Here is a 20,060-nt window from a genome sequence, read left to right as displayed (position 1 = left end):
TTGTCTGTACAGGGGATATGGATATGTCCCCTGAAATAAGTCCCAATACTTTGGGCAAATACAGGCAGACACCTTTGATAAATGGCAAAATGGCTCAGGCCTATAGGGACACTTGTGCCAGTGTCACCATGGTGACACCTAACTTTGTGGACCCTGGACAGATCATGCCAGGTACTGATTTCCTGGTGACCAATGCCAGCAATGTCACTACTAGTCATAGTGTGGCAATTGTGGCTTTCTCCTGGGGTTGAGTGAAGGGACAAAAGAAAGTTGTAGTCAGTTCAGACCTCCCAGTTGATTGTTTGTTGGGCAATGATTTGGAGTCATCACAATGGTCAGAAGTGGAGCAGAGGACTCACATGGAAATGTTAGGCTTGCCAGCACATGTGCTTGCTGTGACTAGGTCACAGGCCAGAAAATGCCCCACTGAACAGGTGCTGGATCCTGAAATGATGGACCAGACACCTTCCAAGAAGAAGAGCAGTAAGGGTAAGGCTTTGCCTTCCCCCTTGCCCCAGGTTGAGGATCAAGTCTCTGAGGAGGCTGATCTGAGAGAACTGAGGGAAACTGAGCCTAAAGAGCTTGAACTTGATCAAGTTGAGTTTCTGGGCTCAGGGGGACCCTCCAGAGCAGACCTGGGGAAGGAACAGTTGAGCTGCCCTTCCCTTGAACCCCTCAGACAGCAGGCTGCTGCTGAGGCTGCAGGGAATGCCACAGGTGCCCACAGGGTATACTGGGAAGATGGACTCCTGTACTCTGAGTCAAGAGACCCCAAGCCTGGTGCAACCAGGAGGCTGGTCATCCCCTTGTCTCTGAGAGGTTTCCTTCTCACCTTGGCCCATGAGATTCCCCTTGCAGGTCACTTAGGTCAGACAAAGACTTGGGACAGGCTTGTCTCACACTTTCACTGGCCCCATATGAATGAGAATACCAAGGAGTTTTGTCGCTCCTGTGTCACTTGCCAAGCCAGTGGTAAGTCAGGTGGCACAACAAAGGCCCCCCTCATACCACTACCTGTGGTGGGGGTTCCCTTTGAAAGGGTGGGGATTGACATTGTTGGTCCAATGGAACCCCAGACAGCATCAGGACACAAGTGTATACTGGTGGTAGTGGATCATGCCACCAGGTATCCTGAAGCTATTCCACTTAGGACCACTACAGCACCTGTAGTGGCAAGAGCCCTAGTTGGAGTGTTCTCCAGAGTGGGTTTCCCTAAGGAGGTCGTTTCTGACAGAGGTACAAACTTCATGTCAGGATATCTGACTGCAATGTGGAAGGAGTGTGGTGTGAACTACAAGTTCACCACACCCTACCACCCACAATGCAATGGGCTTGTTGAGAGATTCAACAGGACCCTGAAAGGGATGATTCATGGACTACCTGAAACTCTTAGGAGAAGATGGGATGTCCTGATCCCCTGCCTCTTGTTTGCTTACAGAGAGGTCCCACAGAAGGGGGTTGGCTACAGCCCTTTTGAGCTTCTGTATGGGCATCCTGTAAGAGGACCCCTGTGTTTGGTGAAGGAAGGATGGGAGAGACCTCTCAAAAAGCCTGCAACCAACATAGTGGACTATGTACTTGGTCTCCGCTCCAGGATGGCTGAGTATATGGAAAAGGCATCTAAAAACCTTGAGGCCAGCCAAGAACTTCAAAAAGCTTGGCATGACCAAAAGGCTGTTCTGACTGTGTACCAGCCAGGACAGAAGGTGTGGGTGCTGGAGCCAGTGGCCCCAGCAGCTCTGAAAGACAAATGGTCTGGGCCCCACACCATCATTGAGCAAAAGGGAGAGGTTACCTACTTGGTGGACCTTGGAACTCCCAGGAGCCCTCTCAGAGTGCTCCATGTTAACAGGCTCAAGGCATATGTTGACAGGAAGGACATGAGCTTGCTCATGGCCACAGATGAGGGACAGGAGGAAGAGAGTGACCCTCTCCCAGACCTGCTCACTCAGAATCCTGATGATGGATCAGTTGATGGTGTTGTCTTTTGTGGCAGCCTCACTGAACATCAGCAACAGGATTGCAGGCAAGTCTTGCAATCCTTCAGACATATGTTCTCTCTGACACCCAGCCAAACTGATTGGTGTACCCATGATGTTGACACTGGAGACAGTCTGCCTGTCAAGAGTAAAATCTACAGACAGCCTGATCATGTTAGAGACTGCATCAAAACTGAAGTGCAGAAAATGTTGGAGCTGGGAGTCATTGAGCCCTCAGATAGCCCTTGGGCTAGCCCAGTAGTTCTAGTGCCAAAGCCTCACACCCAGGGTGGTAAGAGAGAGATGAGGTTTTGCGTAGACTACAGAGGCCTCAATGCAGTCACTAAGACTGATGCCCACCCAATACCAAGAGCAGATGAACTTATAGATAAATTGGCTTCTGCCAACTTCTTAAGTACATTTGATTTGACAGCTGGGTATTGGCAAATCAGGTTAGCTGAGGAGGCCAAACCCAAGACAGCATTTTCTACCCCTGGAGGGCATTATCAATTTGTGGTAATGCCCTTTGGACTGAAAAATGCACCTGCCACCTTCCAAAGGTTGGTGAATCAAGTCCTCACTGGGCTGGATGACTTCTGTGCAGCATATCTAGACGATATTGCTGTCTTTAGCTCCACCTGGGAGGATCACCTGGTCCACCTGAGGAAAGTGTTAGAGGCCCTGCAAAAGGCAGGCCTCACTATCAAGGCCACCAAGTGCCAGATAGGGCAGACACAGGTTGTATACCTGGGCCACCTTGTAGGTGGAGGCCAGGTTCAGCCACTGGAGAGTAAGATACAGGCCATCAAGGACTGGACTCCTCCAATCACCCAGACTCAGGTTCGAGCTTTCTTGGGCCTGACTGGGTACTATAGGAAGTTTGTCAGAAATTATGGGTCCATAGTGACCCCTCTTAATGACCTGACAAGCAAAAAGATGCCAAAGAAAGTTCAGTGGACAGCAAGCTGTCAGAAAGCATTCAATGACCTAAAGCAGGCCATGTGCATAGCACCTATCCTAAAGAGTCCAGATTACTCCAAGCCATTCATTGTCCAAACAGATGCTTCTGAGTTGGGTGTGGGGGCTGTTCTGTCTCAACTGAATTTTGATGGTAATGACCAGCCTATTGCTTTCATTAGTAGAAGGTTGACACCCAGAGAGAAAAATTGGTCAGCTATTGAGAGGGAGGCCTTTGCTGTGGTCTGGGCCCTGAAGAAGCTGAGGGCCTACTTGTTTGGCACTCACTTCACCATTCAGACAGACCATAAGCCCCTCTTGTGGCTAAATCAGATGAAGGGTGAAAACCCCAAACTGCTTAGGTGGTCCATTTCCCTACAGGGGATGGATTTTACAGTGGAGCATAGACCTGGTACTGATCACAGCAATGCTGATGGGCTCTCCAGGTATTTCCACTTAGAGCAAGAAGACTCACCTGGTCAAGGTTAGTTTATTGTCCCAAAGTTTGGGGGGGGGTCATGTAGGAGAGTAGGGTCTGCAATCCTATGATCACCCAGATTTTTGCTTTTTGCTGCACTGGTTTACGACTTTCCCTGGCTGTGGGCCTGCTAATCAGACCCACAGCCTAGCTGTTCTCTCTATCCAAATTGTACTCAGGTACTGAATTGGCACTGGGCCCTCTCCAAATCCCTGTACCCAGGGCTGAGGTGTACCCAGAAGTCTCCCAGGGGCTGAAGCATGTATTATGCCACCCCTGGGCTGACTAACTAAACTGACACAACTGGCTGCACGACAGGTGGGGCAAGGTGGTGTACTCACCCTTTGCTGTAGATATAGTATACCTATATCTAACCCTAAAATGGACACACAGATCTCCTATCAGTCACTCCTATGGCAGGCCTTAACAATCCTGAAGGCAGAGTGCTTGGAATCGTGTGAGATGGTGCTCTGGCATGAGCTGAGCCTGTCTGCGGCTTTCGGGATCCATCCCTTGGCCGTTTCCAGGATATCGCATACCATATACTCTTAAGTGCATTATAATCCTCGCGGTTATATGCCAACTCTGGTATCGCTTTATCAAAACATGTCGAGTAAGGTGTCATACGAATTGGAATACTAACCCCTCGCCAATTCTGGCGACGGGGTTAGCATTCCACCCTTCTAGAGGGACACGACATGTATGTAACCCTTAACCCCGGTTAAAGTCAAACAGAGCCTCAGCTCCACAAAATGGATGCTGCCACCGAGACACAAGTCTGCCCTCCTGCTGCTGGGAGTCCTCCCAGAGCAGGAGATAAGGACAAAGGGTTTCCTGCCAGGGGCGGTGCCAGCACCGTCCCAGACAGGGTTTTGTGTATTGTAGGTAGGCAGGGCTTTAGAGGAAGGTGACTGCACGTGGCACCCCGGTGCTCACTGTGCATAGGCTGGCTGAAACCAGTTCCAGGGTCACTCCAGACCCTGTGCTGGGGAAAAGCCCGCCAAGGAAGTGGGTGTAACCACCCCCCTCCTAGTCCCACCCCTAGGGCAGGACTTAGTCGCGTGCCAGCCCCTTTTTACAGGATAAAGGTAGGAACTGGCCCCCTTCCAAATCAGATCATCTTTGAATCCTGAAACTACTTTCCACGAAAGGAACTCAAGACTTCTTCCTAAGATTTCTCCCTTGTGACTAAGGAGTAGTCACCCTGCATCCGCAGGCACCATCTTAAAACACTGCGGTCTGCTGCAAGTCTCTCCTCCGGATCAAGACTGCCCAGCTCGACGAGAACCGGCTTCCCTGGCACCTCTGACCTCTACCTACATCATCAGTCACGCTGAGATTCGTGGGTGTGACGAGACCTCGAGGGACCGGCCATCTTCAAGACTGCACGACTTCTGCACAGCAAGCCCGCCGAGTAATTTCCTGGTGAGTGCTTTGGGGTCCGAGAAGCCCCGACCCTGAGCAGCTCCAGCACCGAAGTGCAGCCTCCCAGCATCTCCACGATCTGCGTGGGGCCCTTCTGCTTTTTGCTGCTCACCGCGTTGTTTGGCTACTAGCCCGCTGGCTTGTGGCCTTCTGAACGACGCCCGACGACATCACTGCTGCTAGTCTGGTTGCTCCAGACTGGCCCTTGCTTCCCTCCATCGGAGAAGTACCCTGGACCCTCCTGGTCCGGCTAAGACGCCATTTTAGGTCCACCGCGTGGGCCTTGCATTTGCCAAGACTTGTTGCCCAATCCTGGGTCCAGCGACGTCGACAGCAAGAACCTTCGTGGGACAGCTCGCACCTCCATCCTGGTCGCCGACAACGCCTCCTGGTCCGAGAGACTGCAGAGCCCAGCAGCGCCCACTCACCTGACTGCGGTGACTTCGCCCGGTGCCCTCCTGGTGCCCACTTAATCACTGGCTAGTGATTCAAGAACTTGGTCCCCTCTGCTTTCAGGTTTTCTTCTTCCTTGATCCAGGCTTGGATCCATCGAACTTTTCTTCACTGGTCGCCTGCCAGCAACTTCCTTCTTCCAGGCTCCTGGTCCGGCAACGAGATTCCCGACGTCTTTTCAGACCTATGCAGCTGCAGCCCCTGGGCTAGGTAACTTCGGCACTTCGGTGTCCCAGCATAGCCTCACTATCCTAGGGTCAGGATCCACTGTCGTTTTCTTCCTACCAGGTCGGGTTCGCCCGTGAACACTAACTTTGCCTTTACTAGCTTCCATAGACTTTGTCCCGCATCCCGCGTGAGAGTGCACACTCTGCACCCGAGTCCCCTAGGCCTCCTAGAAGTAATCTAACGATTCTATAGTCAAGTCCTAGCGATTCCAAAGCCTATTAGTACTGTACTTACCTGCTAGTAATTTCGCATTCCACTTTTAGAGTATATGGTTTTTCGTGCCCCTCGGACATTTGTGTATAACGTGCTAACTTAAGTATTTTCGTAAGAGTTTTGTTGTGTGCCTAGCACCCTGTCCTCATAAAGAGTACAGGGTTGTTGTGATTCTAATAAATACATTGTTTATTTTCATAACACTTGTGTGGTGTCCTTTCACTGGGTGTTCAAGGGGTAATGTGATGGTAAAACAGCTAGCTTAACACGCCCTCTAGAGTCTTAGCCTTAGACTGCTCGTATCCATGCTACTAGGATAGCTGGTCTATAAGGTTGACTTACAACCAATCATCAATAAGGGTTGTTTGGACTGATATATAGTGATCACTAGAATAGTGAACACTGCACATCAGGCCAACTTCTCACATTGGTGAGCAGCGGTTGGGATTTGAGCTTGCTGTTGTTTTACCACACATGCCCTAAGAATATCTTGTGAAAGATCACATAAGTACTAAAGGTACATATAACTTAGCTTAGAATACTCTGAGTTCTACTGAACCAGCTGTTGTAGCTCCTAGGGCCTAGCACACCCTAAACTACAACTCTAGCAAGGGATCAGTAGGCAAACATATAGTGTAGGTAAGTGCACCACTTACACCTCACTAGAAAAGCATGTCTACCCAGGGAGATTCTACTGAGACTCCCCTGGTCAGTGTTGACCCTCCACAGGTCACTTCAAGATATGCAGCTCTCAGTTTCCAGGAGATGAGACAGATCTGTGTCTCCAGAAAACTGAAGCAGGGGTCTAACCCCACCATTCCCTTTCTGATAGGTCTCTTAGAGACATATGATGCCAGAAAGCTTTCTCCGTTACATGAGAACATGCCAGCCTTAGAGGGAACCTCTGGGGATCCAGATCTCCCCAACATTGCTACTGCAGTTGAGGAGGAGGATCAAGAGGAACTCTCTGGGGATGAGGTAGACAAAGGTCTTGAGGTAGTCAGAAGGCTAACCAGGGCCAACTTAGACTTACTTGGGCTAGGATCTGGGGGACCCCCAGTACTAACCCGAAGTGGGCCTAACCTTGGAGTTAGGAGAGATAGATCTCTTTCTAGGGACTCCAATAGATCTCTGCACTCTAATGCCTCTTCTCAGGGGAGAAGGAATCCTCCACAGAGGAGATTTACTTCCCCTCAGAGAAGGGAGCATGAAGCTAGGATGAGACAAGCTGAACTGAGGATTGAAAGGGAAGAAATTGCCCTGGCCAAAGAGAAGCTTGCCCTGGCAAGAGAGCAGCAGATGAGTGGGTTAGCTCCCACTGGTGGCAGCAATCTCCCAAGAGATAGAGAGAAGGGTTTAGATACTAAACACCTGACTAAAATAGTGCCCCCCTTTAAGCAAGGGGATGATATCCAGAAATGGATGGCTGCTCTGGAGAGGGCCTGCACTGTGCAGTGCATTCCCCAGAGTCAGTGGGCAGCTATACTGTGGCTCTCCTTTGATGGTAAAGGTAGAGATAAGCTCCTCACTACAAGAGTAGAGGATGCTAACAATTACCAGGTCCTGAAGAATACACTGGTTGATGGGTTTGGTTTAACCACTGAGCAGTACAGGGTGCTGTTCAGAGACACCCAGAAAACTCAGTCTCAGGACTGGTCTGACTTTGTGGATTGTGCCACTAAGGCTTTGGAGGGCTGGTTGCTGGGTAGCAAGGTTACAGATTACACAGGATTGTATAATCTAATGATGAGAGAACAAATTTTAAACAATTGTCAGAACCAGTTGTTGCACCAGCACCTTGTTGATTCAGATCTGACCTCTCCCCAAGAATTGGGAAAGAAGGCAGACAAATGGGTCAGGACAAGGATCAAGCAGAACCAGAACCAGAACCAGGGTGGTCAGAAGAAAGCAGACCAGAAGGGTAATGTTAAGAATGAACAAAATGACCAGAAGTCTTCACCAGGTCCCCAACAAACCAAAGAGGGTGGGGGTCAGGCTTCCCAGAAGAAGAAGACTCAAGAAGGCCAGTCAAAAAGGTGGTGCCAGTACTGCAAAAGTAAATCTCACTGGTTTAGTGAGTGCACCAAAAGAGGAGGACAAACTCCTGCCACTACAGCCCCTAAGGCAACTGCACCCCCTAGTACAGTCAGTAGTGGTAGTGTACCTCCCAAGGCATTAGTTGGGTTAACCTTGGGTACTGAGGGGTCTGACAACTTAGTTGGCACACTCACTCAGGCTGTCCTTGTCTGTACAGGGGATATGGATATGTCCCCTGAAATAAGTCCCAATACTTTGGGCAAATACAGGCAGACACCTTTGATAAATGGCAAAATGGCTCAGGCCTATAGGGACACTTGTGCCAGTGTCACCATGGTGACACCTAACTTTGTGGACCCTGGACAGATCATGCCAGGTACTGATTTCCTGGTGACCAATGCCAGCAATGTCACTACTAGTCATAGTGTGGCAATTGTGGCTTTCTCCTGGGGTTGAGTGAAGGGACAAAAGAAAGTTGTAGTCAGTTCAGACCTCCCAGTTGATTGTTTGTTGGGCAATGATTTGGAGTCATCACAATGGTCAGAAGTGGAGCAGAGGACTCACATGGAAATGTTAGGCTTGCCAGCACATGTGCTTGCTGTGACTAGGTCACAGGCCAGAAAATGCCCCACTGAACAGGTGCTGGATCCTGAAATGATGGACCAGACACCTTCCAAGAAGAAGAGCAGTAAGGGTAAGGCTTTGCCTTCCCCCTTGCCCCAGGTTGAGGATCAAGTCTCTGAGGAGGCTGATCTGAGAGAACTGAGGGAAACTGAGCCTAAAGAGCTTGAACTTGATCAAGTTGAGTTTCTGGGCTCAGGGGGACCCTCCAGAGCAGACCTGGGGAAGGAACAGTTGAGCTGCCCTTCCCTTGAACCCCTCAGACAGCAGGCTGCTGCTGAGGCTGCAGGGAATGCCACAGGTGCCCACAGGGTATACTGGGAAGATGGACTCCTGTACTCTGAGTCAAGAGACCCCAAGCCTGGTGCAACCAGGAGGCTGGTCATCCCCTTGTCTCTGAGAGGTTTCCTTCTCACCTTGGCCCATGAGATTCCCCTTGCAGGTCACTTAGGTCAGACAAAGACTTGGGACAGGCTTGTCTCACACTTTCACTGGCCCCATATGAATGAGAATACCAAGGAGTTTTGTCGCTCCTGTGTCACTTGCCAAGCCAGTGGTAAGTCAGGTGGCACAACAAAGGCCCCCCTCATACCACTACCTGTGGTGGGGGTTCCCTTTGAAAGGGTGGGGATTGACATTGTTGGTCCAATGGAACCCCAGACAGCATCAGGACACAAGTGTATACTGGTGGTAGTGGATCATGCCACCAGGTATCCTGAAGCTATTCCACTTAGGACCACTACAGCACCTGTAGTGGCAAGAGCCCTAGTTGGAGTGTTCTCCAGAGTGGGTTTCCCTAAGGAGGTCGTTTCTGACAGAGGTACAAACTTCATGTCAGGATATCTGACTGCAATGTGGAAGGAGTGTGGTGTGAACTACAAGTTCACCACACCCTACCACCCACAATGCAATGGGCTTGTTGAGAGATTCAACAGGACCCTGAAAGGGATGATTCATGGACTACCTGAAACTCTTAGGAGAAGATGGGATGTCCTGATCCCCTGCCTCTTGTTTGCTTACAGAGAGGTCCCACAGAAGGGGGTTGGCTACAGCCCTTTTGAGCTTCTGTATGGGCATCCTGTAAGAGGACCCCTGTGTTTGGTGAAGGAAGGATGGGAGAGACCTCTCAAAAAGCCTGCAACCAACATAGTGGACTATGTACTTGGTCTCCGCTCCAGGATGGCTGAGTATATGGAAAAGGCATCTAAAAACCTTGAGGCCAGCCAAGAACTTCAAAAAGCTTGGCATGACCAAAAGGCTGTTCTGACTGTGTACCAGCCAGGACAGAAGGTGTGGGTGCTGGAGCCAGTGGCCCCAGCAGCTCTGAAAGACAAATGGTCTGGGCCCCACACCATCATTGAGCAAAAGGGAGAGGTTACCTACTTGGTGGACCTTGGAACTCCCAGGAGCCCTCTCAGAGTGCTCCATGTTAACAGGCTCAAGGCATATGTTGACAGGAAGGACATGAGCTTGCTCATGGCCACAGATGAGGGACAGGAGGAAGAGAGTGACCCTCTCCCAGACCTGCTCACTCAGAATCCTGATGATGGATCAGTTGATGGTGTTGTCTTTTGTGGCAGCCTCACTGAACATCAGCAACAGGATTGCAGGCAAGTCTTGCAATCCTTCAGACATATGTTCTCTCTGACACCCAGCCAAACTGATTGGTGTACCCATGATGTTGACACTGGAGACAGTCTGCCTGTCAAGAGTAAAATCTACAGACAGCCTGATCATGTTAGAGACTGCATCAAAACTGAAGTGCAGAAAATGTTGGAGCTGGGAGTCATTGAGCCCTCAGATAGCCCTTGGGCTAGCCCAGTAGTTCTAGTGCCAAAGCCTCACACCCAGGGTGGTAAGAGAGAGATGAGGTTTTGCGTAGACTACAGAGGCCTCAATGCAGTCACTAAGACTGATGCCCACCCAATACCAAGAGCAGATGAACTTATAGATAAATTGGCTTCTGCCAACTTCTTAAGTACATTTGATTTGACAGCTGGGTATTGGCAAATCAGGTTAGCTGAGGAGGCCAAACCCAAGACAGCATTTTCTACCCCTGGAGGGCATTATCAATTTGTGGTAATGCCCTTTGGACTGAAAAATGCACCTGCCACCTTCCAAAGGTTGGTGAATCAAGTCCTCACTGGGCTGGATGACTTCTGTGCAGCATATCTAGACGATATTGCTGTCTTTAGCTCCACCTGGGAGGATCACCTGGTCCACCTGAGGAAAGTGTTAGAGGCCCTGCAAAAGGCAGGCCTCACTATCAAGGCCACCAAGTGCCAGATAGGGCAGACACAGGTTGTATACCTGGGCCACCTTGTAGGTGGAGGCCAGGTTCAGCCACTGGAGAGTAAGATACAGGCCATCAAGGACTGGACTCCTCCAATCACCCAGACTCAGGTTCGAGCTTTCTTGGGCCTGACTGGGTACTATAGGAAGTTTGTCAGAAATTATGGGTCCATAGTGACCCCTCTTAATGACCTGACAAGCAAAAAGATGCCAAAGAAAGTTCAGTGGACAGCAAGCTGTCAGAAAGCATTCAATGACCTAAAGCAGGCCATGTGCATAGCACCTATCCTAAAGAGTCCAGATTACTCCAAGCCATTCATTGTCCAAACAGATGCTTCTGAGTTGGGTGTGGGGGCTGTTCTGTCTCAACTGAATTTTGATGGTAATGACCAGCCTATTGCTTTCATTAGTAGAAGGTTGACACCCAGAGAGAAAAATTGGTCAGCTATTGAGAGGGAGGCCTTTGCTGTGGTCTGGGCCCTGAAGAAGCTGAGGGCCTACTTGTTTGGCACTCACTTCACCATTCAGACAGACCATAAGCCCCTCTTGTGGCTAAATCAGATGAAGGGTGAAAACCCCAAACTGCTTAGGTGGTCCATTTCCCTACAGGGGATGGATTTTACAGTGGAGCATAGACCTGGTACTGATCACAGCAATGCTGATGGGCTCTCCAGGTATTTCCACTTAGAGCAAGAAGACTCACCTGGTCAAGGTTAGTTTATTGTCCCAAAGTTTGGGGGGGGGTCATGTAGGAGAGTAGGGTCTGCAATCCTATGATCACCCAGATTTTTGCTTTTTGCTGCACTGGTTTACGACTTTCCCTGGCTGTGGGCCTGCTAATCAGACCCACAGCCTAGCTGTTCTCTCTATCCAAATTGTACTCAGGTACTGAATTGGCACTGGGCCCTCTCCAAATCCCTGTACCCAGGGCTGAGGTGTACCCAGAAGTCTCCCAGGGGCTGAAGCATGTATTATGCCACCCCTGGGCTGACTAACTAAACTGACACAACTGGCTGCACGACAGGTGGGGCAAGGTGGTGTACTCACCCTTTGCTGTAGATATAGTATACCTATATCTAACCCTAAAATGGACACACAGATCTCCTATCAGTCACTCCTATGGCAGGCCTTAACAATCCTGAAGGCAGAGTGCTTGGAATCGTGTGAGATGGTGCTCTGGCATGAGCTGAGCCTGTCTGCGGCTTTCGGGATCCATCCCTTGGCCGTTTCCAGGATATCGCATACCATATACTCTTAAGTGCATTATAATCCTCGCGGTTATATGCCAACTCTGGTATCGCTTTATCAAAACATGTCGAGTAAGGTGTCATACGAATTGGAATACTAACCCCTCGCCAATTCTGGCGACGGGGTTAGCATTCCACCCTTCTAGAGGGACACGACATGTATGTAACCCTTAACCCCGGTTAAAGTCAAACAGAGCCTCAGCTCCACAAAATGGATGCTGCCACCGAGACACAAGTCTGCCCTCCTGCTGCTGGGAGTCCTCCCAGAGCAGGAGATAAGGACAAAGGGTTTCCTGCCAGGGGCGGTGCCAGCACCGTCCCAGACAGGGTTTTGTGTATTGTAGGTAGGCAGGGCTTTAGAGGAAGGTGACTGCACGTGGCACCCCGGTGCTCACTGTGCATAGGCTGGCTGAAACCAGTTCCAGGGTCACTCCAGACCCTGTGCTGGGGAAAAGCCCGCCAAGGAAGTGGGTGTAACCACCCCCCTCCTAGTCCCACCCCTAGGGCAGGACTTAGTCGCGTGCCAGCCCCTTTTTACAGGATAAAGGTAGGAACTGGCCCCCTTCCAAATCAGATCATCTTTGAATCCTGAAACTACTTTCCACGAAAGGAACTCAAGACTTCTTCCTAAGATTTCTCCCTTGTGACTAAGGAGTAGTCACCCTGCATCCGCAGGCACCATCTTAAAACACTGCGGTCTGCTGCAAGTCTCTCCTCCGGATCAAGACTGCCCAGCTCGACGAGAACCGGCTTCCCTGGCACCTCTGACCTCTACCTACATCATCAGTCACGCTGAGATTCGTGGGTGTGACGAGACCTCGAGGGACCGGCCATCTTCAAGACTGCACGACTTCTGCACAGCAAGCCCGCCGAGTAATTTCCTGGTGAGTGCTTTGGGGTCCGAGAAGCCCCGACCCTGAGCAGCTCCAGCACCGAAGTGCAGCCTCCCAGCATCTCCACGATCTGCGTGGGGCCCTTCTGCTTTTTGCTGCTCACCGCGTTGTTTGGCTACTAGCCCGCTGGCTTGTGGCCTTCTGAACGACGCCCGACGACATCACTGCTGCTAGTCTGGTTGCTCCAGACTGGCCCTTGCTTCCCTCCATCGGAGAAGTACCCTGGACCCTCCTGGTCCGGCTAAGACGCCATTTTAGGTCCACCGCGTGGGCCTTGCATTTGCCAAGACTTGTTGCCCAATCCTGGGTCCAGCGACGTCGACAGCAAGAACCTTCGTGGGACAGCTCGCACCTCCATCCTGGTCGCCGACAACGCCTCCTGGTCCGAGAGACTGCAGAGCCCAGCAGCGCCCACTCACCTGACTGCGGTGACTTCGCCCGGTGCCCTCCTGGTGCCCACTTAATCACTGGCTAGTGATTCAAGAACTTGGTCCCCTCTGCTTTCAGGTTTTCTTCTTCCTTGATCCAGGCTTGGATCCATCGAACTTTTCTTCACTGGTCGCCTGCCAGCAACTTCCTTCTTCCAGGCTCCTGGTCCGGCAACGAGATTCCCGACGTCTTTTCAGACCTATGCAGCTGCAGCCCCTGGGCTAGGTAACTTCGGCACTTCGGTGTCCCAGCATAGCCTCACTATCCTAGGGTCAGGATCCACTGTCGTTTTCTTCCTACCAGGTCGGGTTCGCCCGTGAACACTAACTTTGCCTTTACTAGCTTCCATAGACTTTGTCCCGCATCCCGCGTGAGAGTGCACACTCTGCACCCGAGTCCCCTAGGCCTCCTAGAAGTAATCTAACGATTCTATAGTCAAGTCCTAGCGATTCCAAAGCCTATTAGTACTGTACTTACCTGCTAGTAATTTCGCATTCCACTTTTAGAGTATATGGTTTTTCGTGCCCCTCGGGCATTTGTGTATAACGTGCTAACTTAAGTATTTTCGTAAGAGTTTTGTTGTGTGCCTAGCACCCTGTCCTCATAAAGAGTACAGGGTTGTTGTGATTCTAATAAATACATTGTTTATTTTCATAACACTTGTGTGGTGTCCTTTCACTGGGTGTTCAAGGGGTAATGTGATGGTAAAACAGCTGGCTTAACACGCCCTCTAGAGTCTTAGCCTTAGACTGCTCGTATCCATGCTACTAGGATAGCTGGTCTATAAGGTTGACTTACAACCAATCATCAATAAGGGTTGTTTGGACTGATATATAGTGATCACTAGAATAGTGAACACTGCACATCAGGCCAACTTCTCACACTTGGTAAGCAACCTAGAGCGGCCCTGACTACGCTCCAAAGACACCAATATAGTGGGGGGATCTCACTCCCTAACCTGGAGGCCTACTATTGGGCGGAACACATGGCACCGATTAATGATTGGCTTCATGCCTAGGCGGAACACCCCACCTATGCACAAGAGAGGCTTAAATTATTGCCACAGAACTTACTATACTATCTATATGGGGGTACGAGACGGGCACCGCTCCTCCCAGCGACGACTCTTACACTAACTGCGTGGACTAAGGCCACAAGGCGTATGGGATGGGAGAAGAAGCCCACCCGGCAGACACCGCTATGGCACTGTCAGTGGTTAACGGAGCTCAAGAAATTATGAGGCTTCCGACGGTGGGACGACATAGGTATCTCCACTATAGGAGATGTGATCGCCAAAGGGGAGCTGAAATCCTTTACGGCCCTAAAGTCCGACTTTGGGCTACACCACTCACAGCTCTTCAAATACACACAGCTGCGACATGCGTGGCAGGCCCAGAACCTACAACTAAACGATATCTCAGAATATGCACCACTGGAGGGACGGCTCCTCCAAGAACGGATACAAGGGAAAACGGTCTCCCTCACATACAAAACCTTAACTAACAATATGCTAGGTGATCTGGCACGGCTTCGACATGTATGGGAGGCGGAGGTGGGAGGCATGGACGATCTGGACTGGGATATTGTGTTAAAGCATCCCCGGGAGGTAGCAATTAAATCACGACTACGCCTTATTCAGTTTAAAGTGCTGCATAGAACCTACTATGATAGGGTGCGACTCCACAGCATGGGGAAAATAGACGACTCACACTGTCTTAGATGCAGTCAGCACGACGGAGACTTTTATCATACCATTTGGGCTTGTGACATGATACAAAGCTACTGGACGCACATATTCACGGAACTGGGGGAGGATTTGGGGGTCCCGCTCCAACAGGAGCCCAAGCTGGCACTATTGGGCATGACTAATGAGGTAGACCTGCCACGCCCACTCCTCACCTTCCTGGTTCTTGCACTTGAGGTAGCGAAAAGGGATATTGCGAAGTACTGGGGGTCACCGGAGCCGCCAGGATTAGAAGAATGGAGAAGAGGGTTAGACCTTTACATGGCGGCCGAGAGAGTGACATATAAAGCGAGGGGGTGCCCGAACAAATTTCGAAGGGTCTGGTCCAAATGGCAACATTATCACGGGTTGGATGGGGGGTTGTGAGGGGGGGAACTTAAATATCTGACTATCCGGGCACAAGAGCGCCGACAAGAGAGCTCAGGGTGGGAGGTGATGAGAAAAGTGTGCCGTATATCAATGGACGTTGAACTGAGATGTTGTATACTGTGACAGAAAATGGGGGCTCTGAGGTGGGTGGGTGTGGGTGTAGAGGTGTATATACTGCTGATTTCACGACTGTACTGTTGAGTTTTGATAAAATGCAAATAAAATATATATATTTTTTAAATAAAAATATTTCCAACGGAAAACTACGCCGGTTCAAGTTCCTACTGCGACGTTACCCTTGTCGCATATCTCTAATCTCCAACATATGTTGGACGACTATAATAGACGTTTTCCATCATTTCCACAAGTGCCTGCAGCCCCTTCTATTCTGCCGCATGTTACTGTGCCGGCTCCGGCTCCTCTGGCGCCTCTGCCTACTTCTGCTCCTCAAGTTCAAACATCTGTCCGGATACACACGACTGTGTATGCCGACGAAGAGGATGATGGTACTCCAGACCGCGAAGATGGTGAGGTTCGAGATGATGATGATATGGCGGAGTGGGATAACTACCAAGTTCAAACACTGTCCCCATCTCCGGTCACACCAGGGGATTCACCTCCTGTAGATATTGCGAGTTTCCATCAGCTGATGGATAGGGCGGCCCAACGCTTCAAGTTGCCTAGAGTTCAGAGAGAGAAGGATTGTTTTCTCTATGATTTTAAAAACCAGCCATTCAAACAAGTTCATACTAAGCCCATTATTGACTTTATCTGGGCTGAAGGAGTAAAATTGATGCAAACCCCAAATACACTTCCAGCTCAGATGCCCATGTTGGAAAAGAAATATAAAGCACCTATCGGCACTCCAGCATGCCTCATTGGACAGCCAAAACCCGATTCAGTGGTTACACAAGCAGCTCAGCGTCGTTCGCGGAATCCTGCGTCTGCTGTTACTGCCCCACCAGATCGCGAAGGTCGTCGCATGGATGCTATAGGCCGCAGGTTTTCCACGATGGCTTCCACCACAGTGAGAGCGGCCAATGCTTTGGCCATTTTGGGGCGTTACGACCGCCAGATGTGGGCAGACATGACAGCTTATGTGGCCTTGATTCCGGATGCTTCAAAGGCTGAAGCTTTGCAACATCTCTAAGAAGGAGAGAGAACATCGGAGGAGATAATTGATTGTGCCGTTGACATCGCATGTACTGGTTTCCGGCAACTCGCTGGAGCGGCTGTTCTACGCAGGCAGGGTTAGTTGCGTTCTACATCTTTCCGACAAGAGGTGCAGGCAAAGATCCTGGATATGCCGTATGACGGCGAGTCTTTGTTTGGGGCTCATGTTGATGAAGCGTTACAGTCCATCAAAAGAGACACTGACACGGCTCGCTTGCTAGGAACTTTGCAGTTTTGGAAACAGCCCTTTCGGGGTGCACGTGGACGCGGCACCTCGTCTACTTTTCGAGGAGGAAACAATCAATATCGTTCCTACAACCAAAGCAACCAACGCTATTCTAACACCCAGCAGCAGTCTTCTAAAACCTATAGAGGGAGATCTTCTTACAGAGGATCTGCTGCCAAGCGACAATGACTTACCTTTACCCCAAAAAGTTGGAGGTCGAATCTCCCTGTTCTGTTCTCAATGGTCCTCCATCACCTCGGACCGTTGGGTTCTGGACATCCTAGAGAAAGGCTATGCTCTGGAGTTCATCAAACTTCCTCCGCCCACTCCACCTTCCGGCCCACCACCAGCACACATCAGGGAACTATTGCATCAAGTTCGCCTTATGATACGGAAGGGTGCCGTCGAAGTGGTACCCAAGTCTCAAAGGGGGACGGGATTTTATTCCCGTTTTTTCCTTGTCCTAAAGAAGACGCTGGATTGGCGGCCGATATTGGATTTAAGAGCACTCAACAAATACCTCAAGTGCTAATACTTCCGCATGTTAACGCTGGTGGAGATCTTACGACTACTCTCAATGGGGGATTTCATGGTGTTGGACTTGGCCCTTATGGCAGGTTCACCCCTAAACTTTTAGCTTTTCTGTGTGACCCTTGTTAGTGATTTTTGGGTCTCTGCGCACTTTTTTCCTGTGTCCCAGAGTAAAGTGCGTGCGTGTAGTATGGCTGGCCTGCCCTCCCATAGGAATGCATGGGGAATGTGTGTGTCCATGTTAGTTCCTGATGTGTGGGGAGTGTAGGCTCGAGTTTGGTATGTGCGAACTCGTGAGAGTGAATGCTGCGCAATGGTATGTGCGGCTTGTATGTGTCTAGTGGAGAAGTGCCACTTCTAGACATTGATGTGTGTGTGCAGTGAGGGTGCTGGAGCGTGATTGGCTGGAGCTGGCTAGCAAGCCTGGCTCCAGGAAGTCTGGATGGGTCTGCCCAGGAGTGAGTGGAGAGATCAGCATGAGTGATGTGTGGGAGGGCTGCACCTGGTTCCTAATGGGGCTGGGCTTTCCCCACACAATGCTGGCTCCGGCCCCTGTGGTGCGTCTAACGACCCTAGCCTCCCCAGTGAATGAAAGGGGTGGTTGGGCCTCCTAGAACAATGCGGCCGGGTCTGAGCCTTCTTGGGCTCGGAGAACAACTGCGGGGCCCTGGAGCCCCGAGGCTCCTGGGGGCAATTTGTATCTACGAGCCTGCGAGGCTCTGAGGGGCATATTTTGTTTGTTGAGCCACGAGAGGCTCCAGGGCCCCGCAGTTGTTCTCCGAGCCCAAGAAGGCTCAGACCCGGCCGCATTGTTCTAGGAGCCCCGAGAGGCTCCTGCGTCCCATTCTTTTGTTTTAGAGCCAGAGAGAGGCTCTAGAGTGCCACATTGTCATTTAGAGCCCAGCAAGGCTCTTGGGGGACACAAGTGTTGGTTAGAGCCCAGCGAGGCTCCCACGTAGTGTTCCACCCCATTGTTCTCGAGCCCACGAGGCTCCAACGTTGGCCATCATTGATTTACAACTGTCCAGCACTTAGTGGACAGTTGCTACGTTTAGGCTTGTGTTCCTGGCTGCCTGTGCAGAATGCCCTGACATTTTGGACTAAGGGCATTTCAGCCCTTGCGAGGCCAGTTGGCCTGAGGGACAATTCTAGTGTTGTGCCTATGTGCACCTTGCGCAATTTAAGGTTTACTTGTTTATGTGATTCCTGCGCAAATGTTCTACCTGCACCTCTGAATATGTTTTAAATGCCTCATGTGCAATATGTTTATGTTTTATCCCCTTTGCTAAAAGTGACCTGCTTAGGTGATTGTTTATGTTTCTTCCCCTGTGCTAAAAGGGACCTGCATAGAGGAGTGATTATGGTTTATTACCTTTGCTAAATGTGACTTGCTTAGGTGATTGCTTTTCTTCCCCTTTGCTAAAAGTGACCTGCTTAGAGGATTGTTTTAGGTTTCCTTCCCTTTGCTAAATGTGACATGCTTCGGTGATGGTGTTTTCCTTCCACAGGTCCTGATAATAAGGTCCTAGTTCCCTGCGTGATTTTCCTACAGTGTTTAGGGTTGCGTAGGAGGTATTACCCTTTACCAGTAATTACTGGTTGTGTGCTACATTTACTATTTTGGTGCTACAGTCATTATATGTCTATGTGCTAAGTGTTATACCTACAAAGTATTATTTCTAAAAGTGCATACCCCTGACAGTGGTCCAGGTGGCCCTGTCCTGTACATAATCCCTTGTAAATTCTGCCCGTGCCTGTTGGCACATTGTAATGTGTGTGTCTTATCTAATGTGTTTTCATTATAATACAAAGGCTATTTTTATATAACATTGTGTGGAGTTTCCTTTGTGGTGGGTCTAGAGTGTTGTTGCTGGGGTGCGCACGCAAACGCTTTACACATCGCCTCCGAGATTAGCCTGGCTGCTCGCGTCACGTTACCTAGAGTGTGAACAGGGGTTATCTTGGTGTGTAACTCCCTTGCCCTGACTTAGAAATGGTGATCCCTGACTGACTTTGGCGTGAGCATTGGCCGGCCGGGGGTCCCATTTCTAACATTGGTGGCAAGCGGTGCGGATTGGACTTGCGTTTGCGCTGTACCACAGTGGCGACAGGCCACACTACAAAACTCTACATTTTTAGATAACCACATTTTGGGGATTATTGTTTTTTAGGTGAAGTTTAAGTATTTCTTCTCCTGAAAGGTGTCATTTTGTAATTGTGTCCAGTACATTTGTTCCCCGCCCTGCTCCCAGATTGGTACCTGTGTCGCTTATGGTCAGGTTGAGAAATCAGGGGTGGTAGAAACTGCCTTACCGGGGGGGTTGTGAATGAGTGGTGTGTTACACTGGACAGAGGAGTGCAAGTTCTCTGAGATAGGAATCTGGCTGAATTTTTGTAATTGTATACTCCTGTTAAGCTCAGACCCCCAGGTTCCCTGTGTCAAACTCTTCTTGAGAACGTCCGCCAAAATGGAGCCTGATTTTGATCTCTGTGGTCTTTTTAGGTACAGTAGGTCAGAGCTGGTCAGATTCTGTGAAGAGGGAGGCGTGGAGGTGAGTGAGTCGGATACTCAGTCCCAGCTTAGGGACAGCCTAATCCAATGGCAGAAGGATCAGTGGGATCTTGAGCACAGTGAGAGAGAGAGGGCCCGGGCCACACGCCATGAGGGTGGTGAGTCTGTGGGGAGCCCTGAAGATTCTGATGATGAGGATGACGGTGAATGGGCACCAGCAGATGGTGAGGACCCCATAGATAGGGAGTCCCTT

At 50.3% G+C, this 20,060-nt stretch overlaps 1 protein-coding gene across 1 annotated transcript in view; it reads left to right on the top strand.

Annotated features, from left to right (window-relative positions):
• The window catches only part of LOC144752662 (pendrin-like), a 928,614-nt gene that overhangs the window by 612,875 nt on the left and 295,679 nt on the right, over positions 1–20,060 (top strand). The window lies entirely within an intron of this gene.

The sequence above is a fragment of the Lissotriton helveticus genome, chromosome 5_1, assembly GCF_964261635.1.
Source record: "Lissotriton helveticus chromosome 5_1, aLisHel1.1, whole genome shotgun sequence".
Taxonomy (NCBI): domain Eukaryota; kingdom Metazoa; phylum Chordata; class Amphibia; order Caudata; family Salamandridae; genus Lissotriton; species Lissotriton helveticus.
This window is presented reverse-complemented; position numbering and strand designations above follow the sequence as displayed.